The 7,722-nt window shown below is 37.1% G+C and overlaps 1 long non-coding RNA gene across 1 annotated transcript; it reads right to left on the bottom strand.

Annotated features, from left to right (window-relative positions):
- Nucleotides 1-4,518: 4,518 nt before the first annotated feature.
- LOC127075369 (uncharacterized) lies at nt 4,519-7,420 on the bottom strand. Its single transcript, XR_007786409.1, has 5 exons — nt 6,916-7,420; nt 6,538-6,811; nt 5,842-5,888; nt 5,339-5,698; nt 4,519-4,821 (listed from the first exon to the last, which is right to left on the bottom strand). It is a non-coding gene; the product is annotated as an uncharacterized LOC127075369 (long non-coding RNA).
- Between the last annotated feature and the right edge of the window lie 302 nt (nt 7,421-7,722).

The raw sequence follows: 7,722 nt of genomic DNA, 5'->3' as shown, positions 1-7,722 counted from the left end.
CTTGTGCCTTGGAGGCACTTCCAAGTTGCCTTTGTAAAATGCTTCATCCTGTTGTAGCAGTGTGGTTATCAATAACCTTTATTTATTCTGGCTTTTAGAGAAGTCATCCCACACAGCTGTTGGAGAGTCCGGTGGTAGAGTTTGATCGAGTATGCATGAATGTAAATGTTACATTGATCTTCTCTCGCTCCTTTGGCGTTACCGGGTTTATACGAATCAGTTTAAAGGAGCATGTTGCGCCTGAGCATTTCCTGGATGATCTTCGGTTGAATGGTTCTTGGCTTGAACTAAAAATTCACAGAGGGGTTCGACCTGAACGCGCAGTACCCGACAATGCATCATTTTAGGCCCTATATAACCCAGCAAAAGAATCAGAAACAGGACTTTCAAAAGATGGACTTTGGTCAACTTTGAGAAAAGTCAACCGAATTGCAATCATGAACCTTTGAACTATTTCAAGCCATTTTCCTTTGTACCATTCAAAATTTCCAATTACATTAAACGAAAATAATTAACATTCAAATTGTAAACCATTTACAAAATCAAACCATTCAAAACCATTTTCTACAACATAGATATGTACATACAATTACCATTTCAAATTACAATCATTACCATACAGATACATTACAACATTCATATTCCATACAACTCCAATTCCATTTCCAACCATGTTTACATGCTTATACAAAAGATCCCAAGTCTAATTCATCCAGTATCTTCATGGCTGTCTACTCCATACTTCATTTCATTCAAATCCAAGTCATACTCTTTTTCATTTGAGGCTCCTACAAAGTCAAGAAAATATGTTATTGTATTACGGCAACATAGTGGAAACATAATCAAAATCCAACATTCATTTCACAACCTAGCCTCCTAACAGTAGCTTCACCATGGTTCACGAGTCATTATTCAAAGCACGCATTCACAACAAAACTTGACATATCGTTATCATAGGGAGCAGATTGTCTCCGGTCAATTCTTTTTCCAGTAAAATCCCAACCCTTCATTTTTCTCTCTTAAATATTATAATAATATTTTAAAAATTTTCAATGGTGAGATGATACACTTTATTTCATCCTGTAAAGTTTCCACGGGAGACAATCCCCTCCCGTTATCATGGTGCCATATAAACCAATAACTAAAATTCATAACATAGCCATGGCATAATTTCAATTTAAGTCATTCAAGCACCATATGTAATCATACATACTAGTAGCCATGCATTTCATGATAGGAATTGCATGCCAAGACAATGCATCATGTGCACGCATTCAGAAGAAAAAAAACAAAGAAGACAACACCAATTGTTTATTACCTTGCTTGTGCCTTGGAGGCACTTCCAAGTTGCCTTGATAAAATGCTTCATCCTATTGTAGCAGTGTGGTTATCAGTAACCTTTATTTATTCTGGCTTTTAGAGAAGTCATCCCACACAGTTGTTGGAGAGTCCGATGGTAGAGCTTGATCGAGTATGCATGAATGTAAATGTTATATTGATCTTCTCTCACTCCTTTGGCCTTACCGGGTTTATACGAATCAGTTTAAAGGAGCATGTTGCGCCTGAGCATTTCCTGGATGATCTTCGGTTGAATGGTTCATGGCTTGAACTAAAGATTCACATAGGGGTTCGACCTGAACGCGCAGTACCCGACAATGCATCATTTTAGGCCCTCAATAACCCTGCAAAAGAAATAGAAACAGCACTTTCAAAAGATGGACTTTGGTCAACTTTGAGAAAAGTCAACCGAATTGCAATCATGAACCTTTGAACTATTTCAAGCCATTTTCCTTTTTACCATTCAAAATTTCCAATTACATTAAACGAAAACAATTAACATTCAAATTGTAAACCATTTACAAAATCAAACCATTCAAAACCATTTTCTACAACATAGATATGTACATACAATTACCATTTCAAATTACAATCATTACCATACAGATACATTACAACATTCATATTCCATACAACTCCAATTCCATTTCCAACCATGTTTACATGCTTATACAAAAGATCCCAAGTCTAATTCATCCAGTATCTTCATGGCCGTCTACTCCATACTTCATTTCATTCAAATCCAAGTCATACTCTTTTTCATTTGAGACTCCTACAAAGTCAAGAAAATATGTTATTGTATTACGGCAACATAGTGGAAACATAATCAAAATCCAACATTCATTTCACAACCTAGCCTCCTAACAGTAGCTTCACCATGGTTCACGAGTTATTATTCAAAGCACGCATTCACAACAAAACTTGACATATCGTTATCATAGGGAGCAGATTGTCTCCGGTCAATTCTTTTTCCAGTAAAATCCCAACCCTTCATTTTTCTCTCTTAAATATTATAATAATATTTTAAAATTGTTCAATGGTGAGATGATACACTTTATTTCATCCTGTAAAGTTTCCACGGGAGACAATCCCCTCCCGTTATCATGGTGCCATATAAACCAATAACTAAAATTCATAACATAGCCATGGCATAATTTCAATTTAAGTCATTCAAGCACCATATGTAATCATACATACTAGTAGCCATGCATTTCATGATAGGAATTGCATGCCAAGACAATGCATCATGTGCACGCATTCAGAAGAAAAAAAAACAAAGAAGACAACACCAATTGTTTATTACCTTGCTTGTGCCTTGGAGGCACTTCCAAGTTGCCTTGATAAAATGCTTCATCCTATTGTAGCAGTGTGGTTATCAGTAACCTTTATTTATTCTGGCTTTTAGAGAAGTCATCCCACACAGTTGTTGGAGAGTCCGATGGTAGAGCTTGATCGAGTATGCATGAATGTAAATGTTACATTGATCTTCTCTCACTCCTTTGGCCTTACCGGGTTTATACGAATCAGTTTAAAGGAGCATGTTGCGCCTGAGCATTTCCTGGATGATCTTCGGTTGAATGGTTCTTGGCTTGAACTAAAGATTCACAGAGGGGTTCGACCTGAACGCGCAGTACCCGACAATGCATCATTTTAGGCCCTCAATAACCCTGCAAAAGAAATAGAAACAGCACTTTCAAAAGATGGACTTTGGTCAAATTTGAGAAAAGTCAACCGAATTGCAATCATGAACCTTTGAATTATTTCAAGCCATTTTCCTTTTTACCATTCAAAATTTCCAATTACATAAAACCAAAACAACTAACATTCAAATTGTAAACCATTTACAAAATCAAACCATTCAAAATCATTTTCTACAACATAGATATGTACATACAATTACCATTTCAAATTACAATTACAATCATTACCATACAGATACATTACAACATTCATATTCCATACAACTCCAATTCCATTTCAAACCATGTTTACATGCTTATACAAAAGATCCAAAGTCTAATTCATCCAGTATCTTCATGGCCATCTACTTCATACTTCATTTCATTCAAATCCAAGTCATACTCTTTTTCATTTGAGCAACCTACAAAGTCAAGAAAATATGTTATTGTATTACGGCAATATAGTGGAAACATAATCAAAATCCAACATTCATTTCACAACCTAGCCTCCTAACAATAGCTTCACCATGGTTCACGAGTCATTATTCAAAGCACGCATTCACAACAAAACTTGACATATCGTTATCATGGGGAGCAGATTGTCTCCAGTCAATTCTTTTCCCAGTAAAATCCCAACCCTTCATTTTTATCTCTTAAATATTATAATAATATTTTAAAATTGTTCAATGGTGAGATGATACACTTTATGTAATCCTGTGAAGTTTCCACGGGAGACAATCCCCTCCTGTTATCATGCTGCCATATAAACCAATAACTAAAATTCATAACATAGCCATGGCATAATTTCAATTTAAGTCATTCAAGCACCATACATACTAGTAGCCATGCATTTCATGATAGGAATTGCATGCCAAGACAATGCATCATGTGCACGCATTCAGAAAAAAAACAAAGAAGACAACACCAACTGCTTGTTACCTTGCTTGTGCACTTAAAAGACAACACCAACTGCTTGTTACCTTGCTTGTACCATGGAGGCACTTCCAAGTTGCATTGATAAAATGCTTCATCCTGTTGTAGCAGTGTGGTTATCAATAACCTTTATTTATTCTGGCTTTTAGAGAAGTCATCCCACACAGCTGTTGGAGAGTCCGGTGGTAGAGTTTGATCGAGTATGCATGAATGTAAATGTTACATTGATCTTCTCTCGCTCCTTTGGCGTTACCGGGTTTATACGAATCAGTTTAAAGGAGCATGTTGCGCCTGAGCATTTCCTGGATGATCTTCGGTTGAATGGTTCTTGGCTTGAACTAAAAATTCACAGAGGGGTTCGACCTGAACGCGCAGTACCCGACAATGCATCATTTTAGGCCCTATATAACCCAGCAAAAGAATCAGAAATAGGACTTTCAAAAGATGGACTTTGGTCAACTTTGAGAAAAGTCAACCGAATTGCAATCATGAACCTTTGAACTATTTCAAACCATTTTCCTTTTTACCATTCAAAATTTCCAATTACATTAAACAAAAACAATTAACATTCAAATTGTAAACCATTTACAAAATCAAACCATTCAAAACCATTTTCTACAACATAGATATGTACATACAATTACCATTTCAAATTACAATCATTACCATTTCAAATTACAATCATTACCATACATTACCATACAAATACATTACAACATTCATATTCCATACAACTCCAATTCCATTTCAAACCATGTTTACATGCTTATACAAAAGATCCCAAGTCTAATTCATCCATAATCTTCATGGCCATCTACTCCATACTTCATTTCATTCAAATCCAAGTCATACTCTTTTTCATTTGAGCAACCTACAAAGTCAAGAAAATATGTTATTGTATTACGACGACATAGCGGAAACATAATCAAAATCCAACATTCATTTCACAACCTAGCCTCCTAACAATAGCTTCACCATGGTTCACGAGTCATTATTCAAAGCACGCATTCACAACAAAACTTGACATATCGTTATCATGGGGAGCAGATTGTCTCCAGTCAATTCTTTTTCCAGTAAAATCCCAACCCTTCATTTTTCTCTCTTAAATATTATAATAATATTTTAAAATTGTTCAATGGTGAGATGATACACTTTATTTCATCCTGTGAAGTTTCCACGGGAGACAATCCCCTCCCGTTATCATGCTGCCATATAAACCAATAACTAAAATTCATAACATAGCCATGGCATAATTTCAATTTAAGTCATTCAAGCACCATACATACTAGTAGCCATGCATTTCATGATAGGAATTGCATGCCAAGACAATGCATCATGTGCACGCATTCAGAAAAAAAACAAAGAAGACAACACCAACTGGTTGTTACCTTGCTTGTGCCATGGAGGCACTTCCAAGTTGCCTTGATAAAATGCTTCATCCTGTTGTAGCAGTGTGGTTATCAGTAACCTTTATTTTGGCTTTTAGAGAAGTCATCGCGCACAGCTGTTGGAGAGTCCGATGGTAGAGCTTGATCGAGTATGCATGAATGTAAATGTTACATTGATCTTCTCTCGCTCCTTTGGCGTTACCGGGTTTATACGAATCAGTTTGAAGGAGCATGTTGCGCCTGAGCATTTCCTGGATGATCTTCGGTTGAATGGTTCTTGGCTTGAACTAAAGATTCGCAGAGGGGTTCGACCTGAACGCGCAGTACCCGACAATGCATCATTTTAGGCCCTCAATAACTCTGCAAAAGAAACAGAAACAGGACTTTCAAAAGCCTCCAAGAGGATAACCAACAAAAAGGCACATGAATTTAACCATCTTTTAACAAACTCCAGAAGTGAACTCAAATCGTCGTAACCAAATTCTAGCAGAATTAATTCTAACCTCCATTAACTACAGCCATACATATTCACACCACAATCTAAGCGACACTGCAAAACAAATTGAATTGGAGTCAACAAAACAATTGAAACAGAACTCATTTAGTCACTAATTCAACATCCACACTCACTAACTGTTTAAAACAGAATTCTTAATGTGAGATTTCGTTTGAATCTTCATTTGGATTCCATACTGACTTAACAATCCAACTGACAATCATGATTAAAAGAAATCTAACAACAACATATCCTATTACCCATAACAACAGCTGACATAATAAGGAACCGTTACATTAACTAACTTAAAAAAAAAAAACAGCAAGAGTACTTCCAACTTAATCCGTTTCTAATAGGGGATATTCATTTGGCAGAGTAACTTGATTTTGGCAAATCAAGTCACTTCATTTAATTGCACTTAACTGTGTTGCTGACTAGTTTACGGAACATGGTTTAGCAGAATAAAGTCAACCGTTTGTAACAGAATTGGAAAAAGGGAAAAACAGAAGCGTAGCATAACGAAACCTTTTAACATCATAATTAACTTTTCAAATTCATTCATTATGCAACTAACTGTCTTAACAGGAAAATTCAAGTAATTAACTGACATAGCAGAGTTTCTAATTCACTTCAATTCATTAACTAACCATAACTGACATTAACAGCAAAAATTAAACAGAGTTAAGAGGGATAACTAACTTACCCTGTGATTCCCAAGCTGACCTAAAACCTTTAACAGAATTGCCCAAAGCCTGCCCGAGTCGGTTACACCCTCACACTCTATATATAATATTTCATCTGCCTCATTCTAAGGAGGCTAGACTTTTTATTCACTTCATACTGCTGCAATTTTCTTCTCTTCAAGCATTCTGCTAATACTTCGCATCAAGCTTCACTTCAGGATTCACTTCAAGTTTCACTCATCTTCAATCTTCATTCTACAACTTCACCTACACTTTGCTTCATTATGCAAATTTCTGCACAGAGTTCAACATCACATGCACAACATTGCAATCAACGGGAATGGAAGAACAAGAATAGGAGAAGAAAATAAAAGCATAAAGAAGCAAGGAATCGGTACCTATTTTCGCCGCAGCGTCGAAACCGGTAAGTTTAGCTTCAATCTGCGTTTAGTTTTCATTGTCGAAATCATGAGGATCGAATTATTCAAATCGAATTCTTGATGCACAAGCGCGATGCTCCACAAGATTTGAATCAATCTGCGAGGGATATCGAAGCGAACGCGGCATTGTTGGGATGAAGTTGTTGAAGCTTGAGACGCAAGCGGAGAGTCCGAAGATTCGATGCAATCCAAAGCACAATTGTTGAACGCCTCCAGAGCGCGACACTGGCTTCCAGAACGTGATGCTACGCCGGGATCCAAGGGCACGATGACACGAGTTTTTGCATCGAAATGGGAAAAGTGAGACGCGCCGCCGTGGTGATGGGTCAGAAGTCACGGTGAGGAGGGTGTTGAGGCACGAACGGTATCGAGGACAGGAGACGATGCTCTTACCATTGTCGCTCTGAGTTTTCTTTTCAATAAGTTTTCATTCTTGTTCTAGCTTTTCTCAAAGAGCACTTTTGTCCTCACAACCTGGGTTTGAACGGATTGGTGCGCGGGCTTGGGTTGAGGGAATTGTAAATCCAGTTTGGGGCCTAAGGCCCAATTGGTTCGACTCTTTGCACACACCCTTGTGGACTCTACACCCCCAAGTCCTTTTGATTTCAGCATGACAATGATGGGCCTCTACTGTGAGGCCCATCTGAATCCTCTTCTTTTTCCATTTTTGGGCCTGGTTGCTCCTTTAAGGCTTTTCTTTAATCTTAATTAGGGTGCAGATTAGCAATTAATTTTAATTAACATTTAGAATTTAGAATTTTAATT

This window comes from Lathyrus oleraceus, chromosome 4 (genome assembly GCF_024323335.1).
Source record: "Lathyrus oleraceus cultivar Zhongwan6 chromosome 4, CAAS_Psat_ZW6_1.0, whole genome shotgun sequence".
Classification (NCBI taxonomy): domain Eukaryota; kingdom Viridiplantae; phylum Streptophyta; class Magnoliopsida; order Fabales; family Fabaceae; genus Lathyrus; species Lathyrus oleraceus.
The sequence above is the reverse complement of the archived record's forward strand: the minus strand, read 5'-3'. Positions and strand labels throughout refer to the sequence as shown.